Genomic DNA, 21,494 nt, shown 5'->3' on the forward strand with positions numbered 1-21,494 from the left:
AATGGTTTAAAACAGTTTATAGCTCATCCCTGCCATTGGTATTAAGGATGAGGGTAAGTGGCAGGGATAGATACAGTTAGAAGAAACAAGCTTGGTAATTTGTAACAAAAGCTTTGGGGGGGTCAGTTGAGGTTGGGGAGACTCACATGCATAAAAGTCTCAAATGTCAAGAAAACCATCTCATGATAACCAGTACAAGGAAAAGGTACAGATCACTAACTATGATTTGAATTGTGTTTATTGCAGGGATCCTTCCTGCAAAAGGCATGATCCTAAACTAATACATTCAAATGGCTACTTAATAATACCTGATATATTTCTAGTATTTTTTCCAGCCCTTTGAAAGAACATAATCGCATGAAAATACAATACGCTTTTTACTATGAAGTTACACTGTGTATCTGAGATACCACTTGATGTTATACAGTTAATGAGAAAATTAAGCCCTGGCTACAATGCCACATTTTCCTTTGTTCCTAATGAACACTGACATTAGTGCTCAATTAACAATGACACATATAATCATACGAGCCTGTGCTCTGATTTCAACTCAGTATGGCTGGACCATAAGGAGACCTCCCTGTGTGATCAGATCAAAGCCCCTACGCAGTGTATCTTTTCAGAGCAGGGCAGAAACAAATTAATCATATCTATCTAATTTTTAAGTAGCATGGTTGAAGAACCACTGGGGAAAAGTCGTAGCAGGGGCACAAAGCAAGCCAGACTCTAAACAGTTTCATGTCACAAAAGAGATGAGGTTTCATACCTGGCAATACCTGTTTGCAGTTTTCTGCTTTATAGATATTTTTCTTATAGATATTCAAAGTTAAATTAGTGCCTTTCTTTTTTAATAAGAGATTTAAAAAATGTCCTTGGTTATGATGCCCAGCACATTACTCTTACATCAATATATCTTTCTCTGCCACTTTATGTAATTTTTAATTTCTTTTCTTCCTAACTTTTTTTGAGGAGCTGTTAGGAGGCAATTTTTATCAATAACTAATAGTGGAAGGATTCTCTTGAGGAAATCATTTAAAATTGTTATGCTTTTCTAATAAATTGTCATTTCAGAATTCTCATCAGCAAAATTTGGGTTCCAAATGGTAAATACAGTGGGCAATTGCATCTGGATTGATTGATATGTAAATGTAACTGATTCTGTCTTCAAAAGTCAATATAGAGTCATACGTATACATTCATGGAAAATAGTATTTACGTGCTCAGGAACTTTGTGGGGGAACCTGAGATAAAAAAGCATATCTTTCAATCTAAGCATAAATTGGCTTTTTAAATTCAATTGCACTTTATTCTTTCATTAGTCTCTGCGAAAGCCACTTCAAACATCTAGGCTCTTCAACAATGTCACACGACTCCCATTCAAATCATATCAGTGTTTATCTGTCTGAAATATGTTAGCACACAAAGCACTGTCATCCAACGCTTAGTAAAGAAACCTCCAGCGATTCTTAGAGAAAGATGGAAGCAGAACCACACAGACCCAGGACAACAGCCAGCTACAGAAGACCCAGAGGTTGCATGAGGGGTGCGGCAAAATGAAGGGCGGGGCCCTGGAAGTGTTCAATCTAGTATCAAGGGGACTGGATCTCGAACTCCCTTTTCTCTCTTGTTTTAGTTAAGAATAGTGTCTTTTCCAGTTTGTTATTCTTTGTAGATTCCCATGTAATACCTATTGCAAACTTTAAAACTTTATGTCCAAACATCCTTTCATGGACTCTTAAGAGCAGATTACTTTACAGCTCTTTTCGGTATAATTAAGGTAGGACAGTAGTCCTTAAATCTAGTTGCATGAAAAAACTCTAGCTGCATGATAAAAATATCTAGTCGCATTTATTATGCTTACTTATTCTGTTTGTTTTTATCTTGGCTCAAGCTCCATCCACAGAGATTCTGATTTAACTGATGGAATGCTGACATCCGTGTTTCAAAAGTTTCACAAATAATGCTATTTTGCAGCAAGGTGGAGAGAGCTACTTTTAAGGGGCTAGTTCATTTTCTGTTTCCCAGTTGTACCTAAGTGAGCCTAAGGTTAGGCTGAGAGGGAATGAGTTACTCACCTCTGAGATAAGATAGGACAATGTTAACATGAACATCCATCCATGTATTTATCTGGTAAATATTAATTGAATACTTACCTGTGCCAAGCACGTCCCAGACACCTCCAATATAGCAGTGAACAAAGTAGACAAAGCCCTTGTCTTCATAGAGCTTGCTACCTGATGGGAAAGACAGAAGGTAAACTAGTCAAGAAACCAAGGAATCAATTGGCCTAATCATCTTCAGAAAATGGAAAAATGCTGCGAACGAAATATAACACTTTCATGAACATAGAAAATGTCTGGAACGTAGGAGTGCTTTAGAGAAAAGAGCCAACGAAGGCATCTTAGCGGAACGACATTTGAGCTGCAACTTGAATGATGAGCAGGACTCTATCGAGTAGAGTTCTGAGAAAAATCTTCCAGGCTGGAGGCACAACAAGCTCCCCGAGACGAGGATTAGAATATTAGAGGAAAAGCTTAGGAGATCAGTGAGGCTAAAGTGGGGAAGTAAAGAGGAAAGTGGACCACGAGGAAGCCAGAGGCATATGAGGCAAAGCCTTTTCGGGTATGAGGCAGAGTTTGAATTGGATTCTAATTTGTAATGGAAAAAGTGTGGGGGTTGATTAAGTAGAAGAAGTGATCAGAACAACTCTGAATAGAGGTGGGAGAAAGAGACCATAAGAGGTAGACTCGCAGTTCTCTATTAGTAATAACAAAGAAAAGGATGGTTATAACCTCAAGAGTTTTTGTCTGAGCTTCAAGATTTGTGTGTGTGTGTGTGTGTGTGTGTGTGTGGGTGTGTGTGTGTGTGTGTGTGTGTGTGTGTGTGTTTCCTTTCTTAACACCATCAGAAAGTCATCTTTTTCTGCCCTGTCTGTTCCCTCGAACGGTTCCTTAATAGACAAAAGCATAGGAGGGAATCCCAAAAATTTGAATTTCAAGTAATCAATCCCATCTTCTGAGTTCCTAATATAACTCTTCTAGCAAGAAAATAACTCTTCTGTCCTTTCTCCACATGCTTTGCAATATTTTTCTTACATATTTTAAGAGAATTAAAATTAGATTTTTTTTTTTTTCATTCTAGAAACAGTTAGGAGATGGTTAGGGAGATGCAGGATGACAGAAGGGTGGTCACCTCAGGGAAGATGTTACGCAGTGCTGTCAGATCCTTCACGGTTACCCCTGCTGGGATAAGGCACTTTAAATTTTGTACCCATTTAAAACTCCGGCAGCCCTAAGAGGAATATTTTTCTATCTTCTCTTTACAGAAGTCTGCTAAGAGTGAATATGGTATTTGAGCCCAGAACACAGATTCTTTTTATTTATAATCAATGCTATTAACCAGTTTACCATATTTTCACTTACCAGCTATTTCTGTCTACAGTTTGATGACATAAAAGCATCTCCAGGGGAAAGAAGACAGACAGACACATCCACCTCATAGACTTGACTTCCCTCCTCCTCACGACCACAAGAATCGCCTTATTCGCAGACTCATAGAACAATGTGTGATCTCAACATAATAGTGGAGCCCTCGACCTCCCATTCCATAAGCAAGGAAACTGAGTCACACGGCTTGGTAAATGATGAATCAAATCTAGAGAGCAAACATCCTCACTCTTACTCTAATGCTCTTTTTAATACACTAGACTGCCCTTGGCTCTCCTGAAAATGATACAGGCTTCAACAGACTTGTCTCAAATCCAAGAATTGTCGGTTTCATGATGGAGAGCTTGAGATCTGTTTGTTTTCTGATGCTACAGTGGAACCATTAACACCCATAGATCCTGATCTGCTGAGCGTGTTAGGATTCTCTACAATCTGTACTGAGATTCTGAGATATCCCGGGGTTCCAGAATATTCCATGTTTAACCATATAAAGTCAGTGGAACTATGTTATCTAGAACTTTTTATATCCACAACACTTATACCATTTTTTTCAGAGCCATGCCTTCTTCATGTTATCGCTCTCATCGACAATGCCCTTCTCATTTCTTTTTGGAGAGAGGACTATAAAGCAAGCATTTTACCCAGGCCTCTGTCGTTATTTGATATACTTTACATGTTCTTAGACAAAAGCAATTAGTAATTGCTGTGATATAATCCAACTCTCTCTGCCCACATGAGACACAGTCATTCATTCAGTTTTCAAATTATCTGTATAAGGCCTTTTATATGTCAAGTACAGGGCTAGGAATCTGAAACATTGAGTCATTAAGATACAATCCCAGGCCTGGAAGAGCCAAAATTCAGTGAAAAGATAAACAGATTAACAGAATACAAAGAATGTCATAATCCACCAGAAACCTCTGAGGACAAGTTTGCAGTTAGAAGAAACCTATAAATATTTAAATCTATATAGTGTGTCAGAGGCAATTTACATTAAAATTCTCTTCTGGGTTCAGATGATATCCTTCTATGTGACATCAAATATCATTTATTTTTACAGCCTATTCAATAACAGTTTGTGATATCTGCATTATTTAAGTATTGTTATTTAACATGTCATATATTTATACTTCGTGTTCTGAATGAATTTTTGAGAAAAGGTATTGTGTATGTGTATGTGCATATCCTCTAAAAACTTCTGAAATACATATTATTGTAAGTGTTCAATATTCTTTGTTTTTATTGGAAAGTACATCACATAATTAATCAAAATGTATACAGAATTGCATATTTAATAAACTCTTTATAATCTTTCAACAAAGATATGAACAACTTATAGTTCACAAATTTGATTTCCATCTTGTAGGAACTTCAGACTGGCAGGTATTAATAGCTACAGATTTTATTTTCTCTCTTTAAAAAGTATATATTCAGTACATAATAATCCATTAGTTAAACTGCGTTATCTTTGGATCCTATCTCTATTATTGCTCAACACTAGTATAGCCTAAAATGTTATCTCTAATCCCCTTTCAAAATTTAGCAACCAAACTGTAATCTGAATATAGGGACACACAATAACTTTGTTGAAAAAAGTCTTGCATGCAAAAGTAATGTAAGAGAGAAAAAAAAATAAATGCTTTATTTTTGTTTATTCTAAAAAACTTAAAAACACTTCACACGGAATCCTCCCCATCTCATTCCAAGCCCTTTCAATCTCGGTTTTATCTGCCATAATTGTATGCCATGAATGTTTGAAGTAATTGCCCACATGTATCTGGCAATATAACTCTCCATAATTGCTTTAGTAATAGTCTAGGCATAAAAAAAGTATCCATAGAAAACTCATGATTTTTATCTCTTTATCTGGAATTAGTGTAAGGAAAAACTATCATGCCTCCGTAGATTTTCAGGCTATGAACTTACCACAGAATAATGTATTAATTAATTGTCATAATTATGGCCAAAATATAAAAAACAACTTTGTTAATTTTTATTTCTCATCAATAGCAGCAAAATTCCTGGAAAACAGGCATTTCTCCTCTATGCATTTTAAAGATTAAATTAACATAAATTAGTATTTTTCTCACTAATTTAAATTGAAAAATGAACAAATTTAAAATTAGTCAAGTAGAAGCTGAGGCAATTTTCTGATTCCAAATCCATATTATTTCCTCTGCTCTTGTAAAATATAAGATAGCATGAAATTCTGATATAAATTTTAGATTTTTTCATGAGAAATAACAATGCATATTATTTTAAGCTAATGAACAAATTAAGAACTATGTAGGACCAATAGTCACCTTTATATACAGTCAATTCATTAGTGTGTACTTCTTATAAAATATATCATAAGTTATGCACATCCGTTATTTAATATCACCACAACTGACATTTCTTATTTAACTGTGGTAAGATTATCTAATTGTGAAGGAAAAAGGTGCTGGACTTTGATTCATTCCTATTTAGTATCTGCCTCTAACTGAGGGATTGGATCAGTGTTCACTTGTCCTAACTCACGGCTTTTATCTTCTCCCCACTTACAATGTGATCGCCTTCTGAAAATGGCAGGACAGTGCCAGACACAGTACTGGCTTAATGGATGTACCATATCAGCACTTTTTGTGAATAAAATGGGGAGGTGAAAATAGATCATCCCCTAAGTTCAATATTCAAAGTGGGAAGAGCCATGTTACTTCAAATTAACCACACTTGTGTGGCCACATCTCTGTTCCAGGTCATGGCTACGAATCAATAGACAGTCACTCTCTTAAGAGAAATATTCTGTAAATTAGTTGCAATATTCTATGTAATATAATTTGGAGCTTCAAATACAACTTTTCATTGAAATGTCACTAAGGGTTAAGGATGAAGTGGTATAAAACAATATATCCAGCCCTTTCAACTTCATTTTGGCATTGCCTTCTGAACCTTGCACATTTTATTTCTTTTCTATACTGAGTGACTTTTCAAGTGGTCCTGCCATGAGCCAGTAGAATTATTAAGAGGTTTCTGATTTCATAGCTATTTTTTATTATATTTGGAAGCTGGTCTTAAATAGAGCTAAAACTCCAGGGCCAGTATTTTAGAGTAGTAAAGATTGACATCTAAATTATGATCTAAGGAAAGTACTAGGCCATAGCTTTCACTGAATGTCAAAAGAAGTAAAAAATAAATTTGTCTCTGAAAATGTTGGCTATTTGATGTCTTTGAGAAATTTTCTAGCATATTAAATTCCAAAGCTCAGCAATGAAGTTGTAATAGACATTTAGCTTACATCTATTACTCTTAGTTAATTCCCAGTTAAAGTTCCTTAAATTTAAGTGATTCTCTCTTGTCCTGGGGAAAATATACTGGCATATGATTTAAGAGCCTAAAGTAGATATTATAGGGGTTAGCAATGATCAACGGTAAGGCATAATGAAAAACAATCTGTTGCAAAAAGAATGGAGAGAAGGCATACAGCATTTTTTATTCAATACCAGATTTCATCCAAAGAACCCAAAACTTTATATTCATTCAAATCTAAGTAAATAATATGAGTCATATTTTCTATTTCTCATGTGACTAAAGCCCAAGGAACTTAGAAAACAGGCTTGAGGTCTTTTGAATAGGAAGCAACATTCTGTGTAGCTAGAATAAGTTTTTTTTCCCATACTCTCTCTATAGGATTTTTAATTTATCTTGCAAAATCGAATTTAAATAATAGCTCTTTGGATAGTCATCCAAAACCCACCATCCAATATGATGCAGATGCCCAAACTCTACATTTCCATAACACCTTGCATTGTCACCTTAGACTTTATAAAACATAATAGTAACAGTTCATTTCTCAATTTAACCTACTAAACATTAATCTCATTGAAGGCAGGAATAATGCCTTATCAGATATAATACACCTAATATCTGCCTTAATAAATGATACATATTGAGCAACTGGGAATGGTTGTTGCACAGAGTGGCATAGCTAAAAATCAGACATAGGTCTATGTAACTCCTAAGGTGATGTATTTCAGGGGATAAAGTCCAAATAATAACATGGGGCAATTACTCTAAACCAAAGTAATAAACTGATGATGAGTTAGGTGGCATCACAAAGGGGTTTTTTGGATAGGGTAGGAGTTCTGTGTGGCTAACCATGTCACCAAATAGCTATTCATCCTAAGATAATACCCGTATTTAGTATAAGACAAATATAAAAAAGTTTCTCTTAAAACCTAAGATGTCATAGCAGTTTCATCGAGCATTAGGGGAGGGAATAAAAAGAGAGAGGCTGACTGACAACTGACTAAAACGAGGCTTAGAAAGTAAACTCATCAAGAAAGCAAATAACTTTCCACCATCGTGGCCCAAAGTAGGTCTTTTAACTAGCACTTCAACCTTGAGCCTTATTTTTTGCAGACAGGTAGAGATATATCTATGTATATCGAGAGTGAGTCAGAACACTGTAGGGCCCTGTGTTGTATTTTGGTTGTTTTCATATAGAATTTTAGTCCTTAATTTACTGCTAATTATTCCCAACACCATTTATGGGGGTTTGTGTGAATTCCAAGGGTATAATGTCAAGGTATAAACACAAATGCAATTTGAGAGTATCTCAGAGCGTATAAGAACTAGGTCATGAATATAACCATAATGCCTTGAGTTTGTTCATAATAGGTACTAAGTATGGGTATCTGTCAGAGAAGGCTAGAATGAGAGTAGGCAGATGTACATATGTCACTTGGACATCTAGCAAAGATTCAAGTCTGCAATTTTTGATTCCAAGCCAGGTGTTCCTCCAAATTGCCAAGCTAACTGTTTCTTAAAGTCCTGATGATACATTGTATTTCTGCTATGGGTGTGTATGAAGTTAGAGAATGGCCAGTGAGTACCTTGGCCAGAAATCCCACCAATAAAGTAGTATTTACACAATGTAATATGTATGGAAACTCACCAGGCCTAAGATACTCTATGCTACATACTTTAGCTCATGTCTCCTTTAGACAGTCTAGTGAGATTGGTTATTATCATCTATCTCCATTTGACAAGGACTACAATATCCCAACTAGGTTAAATGGATTTCTCAAGTTCACACAACTAACATGGAACAAAGTTGGCACAGAAAACCAGGTCTCCACCTTCAAGCCGAACTTTATGTGATACAGAGTTATTATTAGAGATGATGGTGATGGGGGCTATGTTACTGCCAGATTTAAATCAGTCTGCTTAGAAGTCTAATGTCTTCAAGTCTGGTGCTGTTTCGGTAACAATAGGAAAAATGCCTTTGAGTTTCTATGTTTTTTAATTTACTATTAAATAGGGTTGGAGAAATAATGTTCTTACATTCTTTTCCAACTCAGGTATTAAGGGACAAAATTCATACACACACACAACACACACACACACACACACACACACACACACACACACACACACACACACACCTCACCATTATGTTCAGGGTCATTTTTTTGTGTATATTCTTTTATTAGGTCCAATCTTTAGCCAATAATAATACTGTCCAGGTGTTTTTTCCTAATGTTAGCTATTGTGACAAATAACTAATATTGTGCTGATTTAAAAAAACATAATTTACATAATGCTTCATAGTAATGCTAATTTATTACTAATTTTGGAGGTATCTTTTATTTCTGTTAGCTATCATGGTAGCCTATCATGACCATTCATCCATGCCTGGAATATTCTAGGATTTTGTCTTTGTCCCTGCATAATTATTAATGCTCATCAATACTAAAGCTTTTTTTTTCAGAAGCATTTTTGTTTTGTCATCCTGAATCCTAAATACTTGACACTCTAACTGTTAAGCATACCATTGTATTGTTACAGTTAGTTTTGTTAAGTATAGCTTGCTAAGTGAACCCGATATTGACTTTGATTAGGGTTGAGACCTAATGCAGAGATAAGAATGGTTTCAGAGACAAATAAAAGTATTCCTTTCTAACTATTCCTTTGGTTCATGAAGGACAAAATAATATCCTTTAGGTTATTTGTGAGTTTTTCTTTATTCATAATCAGCCCTGTTAGTAATATCTCCCTATGCTTCTCTTATCTCAACTGAAATATATATTCTTAGACATTATTATCCTAATGTACATTACAGATTATAGTTCTATCTCCTAAGCCTGTCATTTGGCAATGTGGGTTGTTATGAATTCAGAAATATTTGAAATGTGAAATTAAACACAAGAAGCATGCAGATATCAAATAACTACATGTAAAAAAGTCTTTGGCACTTTGTTTGCAATTAAAATACTTCTAAATATACCTAGCACACTTCTGCATCCAATTAGAAAAAAAGAAATGTAATTGGTAGAATTTTATTTTATTTTCTATAAATAGATATTCATTTAGTTTTTTACCCCCTGAGAGTCTACAATTACAATTAGTTTCTATATAATGTCACAGTTCATAAAATGTGCCCTTTAATTTAACATATTAGAGCTTTGACAAAACAGAGTTCAAAAATAAACTGATCAATTCTGTCATCTTTTTTTCAAAAACTATTTTATCTTAAAAAAATATAGCTCCAACCACACACAGATCATTTTGGGGTCACTATAGAATTTCCATTTTTAAATAGGAGTTACACTCTTTGTGCTGATTTAAATGTTCATTTATTCTTGAAAACTCAGCAAAATGAACTAAAAACAGAAATGTGGAAATGTAAAATCTCTGGCAGAATTGATCAGTTAAACAGTTTATTATTTTATAATGAAAAGACATTATCTCTAATAGGTCAAATATTCTCTCACTCTCATGTTATTTTCTCCCCCTTTTTTTGTGATGGTAAATACAGTGTTGTTATCATGGACAGGATGACAGCTTCAGGCAAGAGATACAACCCCAAGGACTAGCACTTTAATTTAAAAAGCCAAGGGAAAAAAATACAGGAGGAAATCAAACAAAGCAAGGATGGAAACAAAAGTTGCATTTCACAATCAAAAGTTAGACAAAAAACCCCTGTTAATCTCAAGCCTACTCCAGAGGTTGTACTTTCAAAGGCAAAAGCAGAGGAGACAGAAGCAAATGGCGGGAAACTAGTGAGTTGAGGATGAACATTCAGCATAGAATGATACCCAGGATATTACTTTCTGGAGCAGATATATTCAGAGTGTTCTGACACTCTGGGTATGTGAAACTACTTTCTAGGTGTGTACTAGACTAATCGGGAGGGGGATTGCTTTGTAAGTTATGTAAATGTCTAACCATTATGCTGTACACCTGAAACCAATATAAAATAATATTCAATGTCGACTCTAATTGAAAAACAAAAATTAAAAAAAAGAAACTACTTTCTCTTACTTTCTTTAAGGGAAGGTGCATTTGTAAAGGAAAGACAGTATCATGTCTTCCATCCTTCTGTCAATAAAAAGCATTTCTACTAAATGGTAAACACAGGAAGGAGACAGAGAGATACAGACACAAAAAGTAATGTTCTAGTTTCAATTATAAGTACAGATCATTTAAGGACCAACATGGTAATCAGCCACATGGGATATTAATACTGGACAATGAACTCTTGAAAGATCATATATGATCTGTTGATATTCCTGTTGTCTCGCTGGCTAGCACAAGCTCACACATAGTTCTTAAACTAAACCATTGAAAGATATGACAGCGAAAATCTCGGAGTGCTCAGATAGTATTTAGAAGGGGCAGGATAACATTACCCAAAGGCAGTGACTCTTTTAGCTTAGTCTTAAAGAAGCAAACATTAACTAAGTGTAGAAAGAAAAGAAAGGGAATCTGTTTCCAGCTGAGATGGAGCAGAATGGGTAGTTATGTGACAGTTATCCTATGTCTAAGAGTGCATAAAACAGAAGTAGAGGGAAATGAATAAATGATGAAGACAAGGAGTAGGATATGACAGCTATGGTGGTGGTAATGGCAGTGAAGACGAAGATGATGACAACGACAATGATGATGATGATGATGATGATGATGATGATGATGATGATGATAAAATTCTCAATAGTTAAAATTCCTATTGGCTTCTGTGACTGTGTTAAACTGTTTGCAGTTAACAACTGCTCATTAATCTTCATGAAAATCCAATAAAGCAACACAATTCCCAGGACGAATTGTCAGTATTTTTAAAAGCCTGGAGGAAAGTCTCAGTATAGTTACATGGGTTAAATAAAATAGCATCTTTCAAATTTAGGGGAAGAAATTATGTCAATTCAATATGAAAACTAGGTTATCTATCTTATGGTAACTAAATATTCTGAATGATATATGTACATGCTTTTGAAACATAAGAATGGAGAAAAATAGACATTGACTTAAAATACAGTTCATTTGCTAGACAAAAATAAAACATTGGTTTATAAAAAGATCTTGGGTGGTGAAACATTTGTAAAACATAAATTCTATATAAAGCTTTTATTTTATATTACTGAAACTTTAAATTAATTAAGAGGCCTCATGGATGAACATGATGCCAGACCCTAAATTTGCCGGCTAGCATCCAAGTCTTCTGTCCCATCAGTTGTACCACCAGCTAAAATGGTCTTTCTTTTTTTCCAAGTTCTTAAATCAGTCGTGTAGGTCATTTTTATGAACTAGTTAAAGAAGTTAATTAATTTTATTTAATATCTGAAACAAGGAGGCCTTCTCCATTTGTGTTGTCTTCTGTTACAAATTAGCAAAGTAACAGAGAGCCCATCACAAATATTCAATATCTTTACTTCAAAATCCAGCCCCCTTTTCCTCCTTGACATAATATTAATTCTTCTTCATTACAGCCCGGTTCTTATACATGGGAGATCTCCACTAACTTTGACTCGTTGCTTCTGAGGAATGCAATGCTAACTAATACAACTTACATTTTATTTTAATGAATATTTAATATTTAGAGGAGTTTACAGAAAAATTGAGCAGATAGTATGAGTTCTCGTATCCCCCCGCCCCACTCACTGCCATTCTCCCATTACTAACATCTTGCATCAATGTGGTATATTTGTTAAAACTGATGAGCCAAAAAAAAAAAAAAATTGATGAGCCAATATTAGAATATTATTATTAACTAAAAAGTTCATAGTTTATATCAAGGTTCACTGTTTTGTACATTCCACAGGTTTTAACAAACATAAAATGACATGTATTCATCTGTACAGGATCATAGAGAAGCGTTGCAGCATTCCCTAGAAATCCCCTGTGCTTCACCTACTCATCTCTTACTTACACCAAACTGATGGCAATGATTGATCTTTTTAATGTCTATGGTTTTTCCTTTTTAATAATGTCATATAGTTGGAATCATACATCACCTAGTCTCTTTAGACTGCTTTTTTTTTTTTTTTTACTGAGCAATATTTATTGAAGTTTCCTCCATGTCTTCTCATGGCTTGATAGCTTATTTCTTTTTTATTAGTGAATAATATTCCATTTGATGAATATACTAGTTTATTTATACATTCACCTATTGAAAAAATATCTGGATGATTTGCAGTTGAAGGTAATTATGAATAATACAGCTATAAACATTTGTGTGCAGGCTTTTGTATAGACACAAGCTTTCAACTATTTTGGGTAAATACCAAGGAGCATGATTGCTGGATCTTATAGAAAAACAGTTTAGCTTTATAAGAAACTGTCAAACTGTTTCCAAAGTGGTTTTACAGTTGTGCATTCCACCAGGAAAGAATGAGTATGCCTGCTGCCTAGTACACCTACCAGCATTTGCTATTATCAATTATTTGGATAATAGCCATGCTGACAGGTGTGTAGTGGTATCTTATATCAATTTGCCATGCCTAATGACACATGATGTTGAGCACTTTTTCATGTGTTTATTAGCAATTTGTATATCTTTTTTGATGATATGGTTCATATACTTTACCCATTTTTTTAATTGGGTTGTTCATTTTCTTATTGTTGAGTTTTAGTCTTTTCTGTTTAAATATAGTTGATATACAATCTTATATTGGTTATATTAATTTCTGGTATACAATATAGTGATTTGACACTTTTATACCTTACGATGTGATCATCCCACTAATTCTAGTAATCATCTGTCACTGTGTAAACTTACCACAGTATTAATGACAATATTCTCCTTCTCCTTTTCTCCCATCCCTTCAACCCCCTTCTGGTAACCATCCTTTTAATCTCTGTTTCTACAAGCCTTTTATTTTGTTTGTTTTGTTTTATTTTTAGATTCCATGTATAAGTGAAACCATGCGGCATTTGTCTGTCTTTGCCTGACTTATTTCGCTTAGCATAATACCCTCTACATCCATCCATGTTGTTGCAAAGGGTAAGATTTTATTATTTTTTATTACTGCATAATATTCCATTATTTATATATATCAATTTATCTATTGATGGACACCTAGGTTGCTTTTATATCTTAGCTCTTGTAAATAATCTTGCAATGAACATAAGGGTGCATATATCTTTTCCAATTAGTCTTCTCATTTTCTATGGATAAATACCAAGGAGTGAAATCGCTGAGTCTTATAGTAGATCTATTTTTAGTTAGATATATCATATGATTCAGGATTCCATTAAAGTCCAGGACCAGACAGCTTCACAGGTGAATTCTACCAAATATTTAAAGAAGAATTTGTACCTGTTCTTCTCTAACTATTCCAAAAAACTGAAGAGGAAGGAACACTTCTGAACTCATTCTACGGGGCCAGCATTACCCTTATACCAAAACAAGACAAAGACACTACAAAGAAGGAAAATTACAGGCCAATACCCCTGATGAACATAGATGCCAGGATTCTCAACAAAATGTTCAGCAAATCAAATCCAGGGTTCTTTTTATATTTTGGATACAAGGCCTTTAAGAGATGTGGACTGATATCTTTGCTTAGCCCTATGTACAGAAGAATATATCCTGCTGTTCTAAATAAAGTTTATATTTTTATAGTTTGTCCATAATCATTGCGAGTTAATTTTTGTGTAAGATGTGAGATTTAGCTTGAGATTCAGCATTTAGCCTATGAATGGCCAATTGCTTCAGCATCATTTATTGAAGAGGCTATCTTTCCTCATTGAATTGCTTTTGCAACTTTGCCAAAAATCAGATGGGCACATCTGAATAGGTCTATTTCTTGGTTCTCTTTTCTGTTTCCACTGATCTATGTGTGTATCCCTCCAACAATACCACATAGTCTTGATTACTGCAGTTATACAATAACTGTTGAAATCGGGTAGACTGATTCCTCCCACTTTATTTGTCTTTTCCAAATAGTTTTAGCTGTTCTAATTCCTTTTGAGTAATATCACCTATATGTACAAAAAATTTCCTGGGATATTGATAGAAATTGCACTTAACCTATCAATTTGGGGATAAATGACATCTCTGTTATACTGAGTCTTCTAACCAATTAACATGGTATACTTATTCACTAAGATCTTTAACTTCTTTCATTCACATTTTATAGATTTTAACAAATCCTGTACATGTTTTGCTAGATTTCCATGTATTTCATTTTTTGATTATTGATTATAAATAGCATCTATTTTTTTCTGTATACATATTTTCCCTGCTATAGAAATACAATTGACATCTGCATGCCTATCTTGTATACAATGACATTACTTCCCTTACTTATTATTGCTAATGATTTTGGGGGGAAATTCCTTCAGATTTTTCTATGCATACAGTCATGTTATCTGCAAAAACAGATTGCTTTCTTTCAAATTAGCACAACTTTTATTTCCATTTCTTGTTTATTGCAGTGGCCAGAACTTCCAGCACTAAGCTCAATAAAAGTGCTCAGAGAAGACATACTTGCCTTATATCTGAACATCATTAGCATAATGTCAGTGGCAAGGTTTTTGCAGAAGCTATTTTTTCAAATTGAGAAAGATACTCCTCTGAGGCTTTTCTTATGAATGGGCGTTAAATTTTGATAAATGGTTTTTTTCTGCATTGTTTAATACGATCATCTGTTTGTTTGTTTTTTTCATCTTGTGAACATGGTGGATTACTTTCATTGATTTTTAAATATTGAACAGGACTTACTTCATGGGAATAAATCATACTTGATCACTGAGTCTGAATCTTTACACATATATCTGAATTCTACTTTCTAAAAGTTTGTTAATGATTTTGTCATCTATATTACTGAAGGACATTGTTCTATAATTTTTCCTTTTTTGTGCTTGTGCCTGCGTCTTTTATGAAAGTAACACTAGATTCATAATTGAGAATTGTTTCTTCTACTTTCTGAATCGGTATCAATTTTTTTAAACATATCTTAAAATTTCTGGTTTAAAAAACATTAAATAAATTCAATGTATGTAATAGATAATAGTACTATTTAAATTATTTATATCATATTGAGTGAGCTATGATAATTTGTGCTTTTTAGAAATTAGCTGTCCAATTTATGTGTGTAGAGTTCTCAGATTATTCCTTATTATATTTTATGGTCTGCAGAATCAGTAGTGATATTCCTTGTTGTTATTCTAGATATTGATAATTTGCATCTCCTTTTTCTTTCTCTTTATCACACTTGTTGGAATTTTGAAATTTTGATAATTATATTTTAATTAATCAGTTCTTTGTTTTATTGATTTCTCTATTTTCTTTTTTCAATGTTATTGATTTGGGATTTTATCTTTATTATATATTTTTTCTAGTTGCTTTTGGTTTTATTTGCTCTTCTTTTTCTTGGATCTTAAGGCATGAGCTAAATTATTGATTTGAAACATTTCCTTTTCTAATGTATAAATTTAATATTATAAACTTCTCTCTAGCAGTGCTTTAGTTGTATCCCACATATTTTAATGTTGTACTTTTAATTTTGCTAAATCCAATGTACTTTTTAAATTTCCTTGATGACTTCTACTTTTACACAAGAACAACTTAGCAGTTTGTTATTTAGTTTCCAAATGTTTGGATATTTTCCTGTTGTTTTTATGTTATTGATTTCTAGTTTGATTCCATTATGATTCAAGAACATACAATGCATGATTTTAATTTTTAAATTTATTGTAATTCATTTTATGGCTCATAATATGATCTACCTTGGTATATGGTCTGTAGTAACTTGAAAAGAATGCATGTTCTCCTGATGAATGTAGCATTTTACAAATGTCGATTAGACATTTTATGTCTAATTGTTAGCTGATGATGTAGCTACTTTTCTGTCTAGTTGTTTTATTAATAAATAGGGCTATTGAAATCTCAAATTATAATAGAATTTGTCTATTTCTCTTTTCAGTTCTATCAATTTTGGCTTCACTTATTTTAATACTCTTTTGTTTGTTGCGTACACACTTAGGATTGCTATGTTTTCTTGGTGGATTGATCCATTTATCATTATATGATGTCATTGTCTCTGATAATTTTTCTTGCTATGAAATCTACTTTATCAGATATTAATATACTCACTTCTGTTTTCATTGGATTATTGTTTGGATGATATATCTCTTTTCATTCTTTTACTTTCACACTGCCTATTATGTTAAATATGAAGTAATTTTCTTTTACACAGAAAATGGTTGGGTTTTGTATTTTCATCCACTCTGCCAATTTTTGTCTTTTAATTGGTATATTTAGATCATTTACATTTAATTTAATTGTTTATATGAAGAGCTTAAGTACAACTATTTTACTTTTGGATTCTATTGGTCCTCTTTTTTTTTTTTTCCTGCTTTCTTATGGGCTACCTGGACAAATTTTAAAAATTAATTTTGATTTTTCTATAGTGTTCATGAGTTTCTTTGTATAGCTTTTTTTTAATAATTGCTAAAAGTATTACATTACACACACATATTTTATCATTGTATACTGGTGTCTTCATTTTGCCAATTTGAATGAAGTATATAACTCTTATCTTCTTTTATGTCTCTTTATCTTCCCTGTTTGTAATATAATTTTCTTAAGTAGTTCCTCCACGTACATTTAGATCCACATCATAGTGTGTAATAAATTTTGTTTCAATTGACAAAAATAATTTAGAAAAGTCAAGAGGGGAAGAAATGACTATTGCATTTATTAATATTTTTGCTTATTGATTTCTTTCATCCTTTCTGATGTTCTAGGGTTTCTTCTTCTCCTCCTCCTCCTCTTCTTCTTCTTCTTCTTCTTCCTCTTCTTCTTCCTCTTCCTATTCCTCTTCCTATTCCTCTTTATTTCCTTTCTGTTTAAAAAACTTCCTTTATCCATTCTTTAAATGTCCATTTGCTGGCATCAAATGCTCTTGCTTTTTCTACAACTGCTAATGTCTTCATTTCCCCTTTATTCCTATGGAATACTTTTGCAGCATATAGGCTTCTGGGTTGACAGGGTTTTTTTTTTCCTTTCAACACTTAAAAAATGTTTTCTCTCTTCCTCTGGCTTCATTGTTTCTGATGAAAAACCCTCTGTCATTTAAATTTTTTTTCCTATAGGCAAGGTGTTAGGTGTTTCTTGCTTTCACAATTTTTCCTTGTTTTTATTATTTATAAGTTTGACTGTGATGTTTCTTGGTATGAATTTCTCTGTGTTAATACTATAAAGGATGCTCTTGCCCTCTTTGAGTTTATGTCTTTCACCAACTTTGAAAGCTTTCAGACATTATTTCTTAGAGTACGTTTTAAACCCTGCTCTCTTTATCCTCTCCTTTTAGGCTCTAATGACAGGAATGTTAGATCTTTTACTATAGTCCAACAAGTCACTTTTTAAATTTTATTTTCTTAGTTCATAGCCTCTTTGTTGTTTATATTGGATTATATATATATATATATATATATATATATATATATATATATATATATACATACATATATATATATATATATATGTATGTATGTATGTATGTATGTTTTATCTTCAACTCTTCTGATTATTTCCTCATTCAGCTTTTGAGCTATTCATTGAGGTTGTTTTTTCTTTTGATCATTATACATTTTAGTTTAAAATTTTCCATTTAGTTTTTCTTTATGTCTTCTATTTCTTTGCAGGGAATTACTATTTTTTTTTTATTTGTTCATTTTCAGTTGTATGAATTCCTTATCACTGGCCAGTAGAGCTGAATATCATAACTCTTCACCTGGCCATTCTGACACCACTTTGATGGGTGGGTGGGAGCATATCCTGGTGAGAATGAAAGTGTAGATTTCTACTTGGCCTTTTCTGGAGTGGGTGGAGATGAAGGCTATAGACCTCTGTATTATTTGGCTGGAGTAGAACAGCAGTTTTCTACAAGTTTTCTTTCCAGGCTTCCCTCCTCCTGTTTTTTATCTATAGTGAACAGGATTTTGTGGGGATTTTTTTTCCCCCTTTCCACTTGTTTGCATGTTGGATGACTAGCTTCTTCAGCTCTAAATCTTAGATATGTGAAGAAAATTAAAATCCAGGAAATTCACCACCATATCATTGCTTGAGTACTGTAGCTAGGTCTGTAGCTAGGCTGCCTCATTTGTTCTACCTTCCAAAATGTTACTCTTTGTTTTATGTACAAAGTTCAGAGATATGGTACTTAGTGGGAAGAATCTGGGAAAGTATGTCTATCTCATTTTTTGGAAGTGTAACTCCCCTATGCATTCGATGTCTTTTGTATAAAATTTGTAACTCCAATAAGCATGTGTTTTGACTTAGTGTCATTATTATTTGTTCAGATATGCCTACTCTCTTTGGCTTCAATAAAGCACCTGATTAGGGTCTATAAATACATTGTCTGAATTATATTAAGCCAACATCTTTACTGAGGTAAAGGTTATTTGTTTTTTTCCTAAATCCTCTAAAATTAGAAGAAGGCAAGCTGTGAAGAAATCTCACCACAATTTATTTTATTTTATTTTTTTTAATCTGGAATATAGAAACAACAAGCTGTGGACTTAAGGAAACATTTTTCCTTCCAAGGCCAGCAGAACCAATACAGTGATAAAGATAATACGTTAACCAATCTCTCAAGGAAGTCAGTGCATATGGCTCGTATCTGGAAAGCCCTGTAATTTTGTACAATTCATCGTGCCATGTCCCTTCCTCCCCAAGCAACACATAAAATTTGAATTTGGATTTCTTGGAAGCTGTATTTGGAATATATTCCAAATAAAAATAATAAATATCTGGAGCGAATTAGAAAAAAATAAGTATAATAAGAAACATAGATGAGAAAATAAAGTTCAAAGATAGATGATGATCTGTTTAAAGATTTTGTTGGCTTGAATTGTAGAATTTATGGAGAAAAGGGAAATGTATATGTTATTGGGAAGAATAATAATGAGTTCAAATTTTTGTGAGAGCATGCTGTAAACTCCTGTCATTTTCTCCATACACACATACAATATCTTGTTGGCAAAGAACATCAAATTTTGATAGGAGTCCCCACTCCTAGTACAAAATCTAAATTCAAAGGATTTTTACAAGGTGAAATAGTTTATACATATTTATCAACTTGTTAAAATGCACAATTAATTACCTTTTTTCTATAGAATAACTACTTCAGAAATAATTTGTTAAATTTTATGAACTTTGATGACATCCCTGGATATCTTTTAGGTCATTCTTCTGTAAGCTACAATTAACATGATGAATATAGGCTCATTATACCAAGTCATACTTTAAAAAGTTGTCATCGGATCATACATTCCTTTATTTTTAGATGTATCTAGAGACCATTTCATATGCTTTAAGCTTCCCTCCTTTCCCTACTTTGCCTTTCATATTATCAGAAATAATTTAATAGCAGATCTCATGTACTTTATTCCACCATTAAAGACTTTGAACACTAATAGCCTGAATGATAGATGTACAGCACATAATCCAGGTTCCTGAGAGGGAGAGTTTAAAATCTATCACTTTCTAATGTTCCCATGTTGACAGAAATTCTCTAACAGAGAATGGAAAAAAGAAGTGTTAGCTACAACATTGAATTTAATGGGCAGCCCCGTCAGCAATGTAGGTTAAGAGTCTCTGTGGTATCATTTATAGATCTTTTGCTTTACTTAAGCCACATTTGGCACACAATAGGTTGCTTAAAATCAATAAAGATTTAAAGTTTTTTTTAAATGATAACTGTGTTGATAACAGAGTCAAATATAGAAAACTGAAGTGTGCTGAATAGTTACTATAAAGTGAGTACAGAAACTGACAGTAGACAGAACTTGCTCTCTCTCTTCTTCCTTGAGCATAGCCTTAAAACACAGTCTCGTATTCTCTTCTCAAAAACTAAGGAAACTGACACTCAGAGAAATTAGTTAATTTTACCAAATATTATATATACTCTATTTACATATACTTTTAAAATCCCCAAGTAATATCTTTTTATAAGACCAAAAAATAACACAAAACTCTGTTAAAGAAAAGTAAATCACCTCCTTAAGAGTAGCTGCTACCCATGCATATTTGGGGACTAAATGCGCAAACAAAATTATAGAAAAAAATTCCAAGAATGAATTCAGAGTGTTCATATTGAGATATTCTTCTTTGAGTAGGTCAAATCAGATCCGAGTTTAAAATAGTATGTAAAATTATGGCAGGAAAAATATGAGAAGATATTGAAACTAGATAAAACAACATGAATAGAAGCCTGAGGTTAAAATGGTTGAATAACAGAAACTAACATTTACGGACACTTATCATGTTTGTCTCCATTAATCTTCAGAACAAGAAAAACAAGAATTGTTCTCTATATTATTTATGAATAAAGCCAGGGCACTTGACAAGTATGAAGTGGCAGATTTAGGGTTTTAACACAATATGGGACAGTCTTTCCATAAGAGTTTGGCCTTAATTGAGGGTTTGCTAAGGTGACTATAAGAATTTTAATGGCAACAGAGATCATTATAAAATTATATTCTTGACTGCATGTTAACGAAATTAGATACCACTCTCCAAGTAGTTAAATGTGCTTTATGGTGTTTGAAAAGGGAGTGACATAGTCAAAGATAAATCTGGTGACCATATGAAGCCTGGATTTTAGTTGCTGGTTCCTGAACACAGAAAATAAAGTTAGGAGATTACTGTAATAATTTAGATACTGCAATCTGAAACAATCTGCCCTAAAGTGGAATTAGTGGCCAAAGGAAAAAAATGAATATGTGGAATGCTTTGCAAGTAAATGGATTGAACAGACTACAGTCATCAAAAGGACAGGA

General features: G+C 33.2%; 1 long non-coding RNA gene across 1 annotated transcript in view; it reads right to left on the reverse strand.

The window, feature by feature from the left end:
* Positions 1–2,150: 2,150 nt before the first annotated feature.
* Positions 2,151–21,494, reverse strand: part of LOC120623014 (uncharacterized) — a 153,234-nt gene continuing 133,890 nt past the window's right edge. Inside the window, exon 3 of the long non-coding RNA XR_005658623.1 lies at positions 2,151–2,234. This is a non-coding gene — a long non-coding RNA (uncharacterized LOC120623014). The remainder of the gene's footprint in view (positions 2,235–21,494) is intronic.

This window comes from Pteropus medius, unplaced genomic scaffold (assembly GCF_902729225.1).
Source record: "Pteropus medius unplaced genomic scaffold, Ma_sr-lr_union100, whole genome shotgun sequence".
Classification (NCBI taxonomy): Eukaryota; Metazoa; Chordata; class Mammalia; order Chiroptera; family Pteropodidae; genus Pteropus; species Pteropus medius.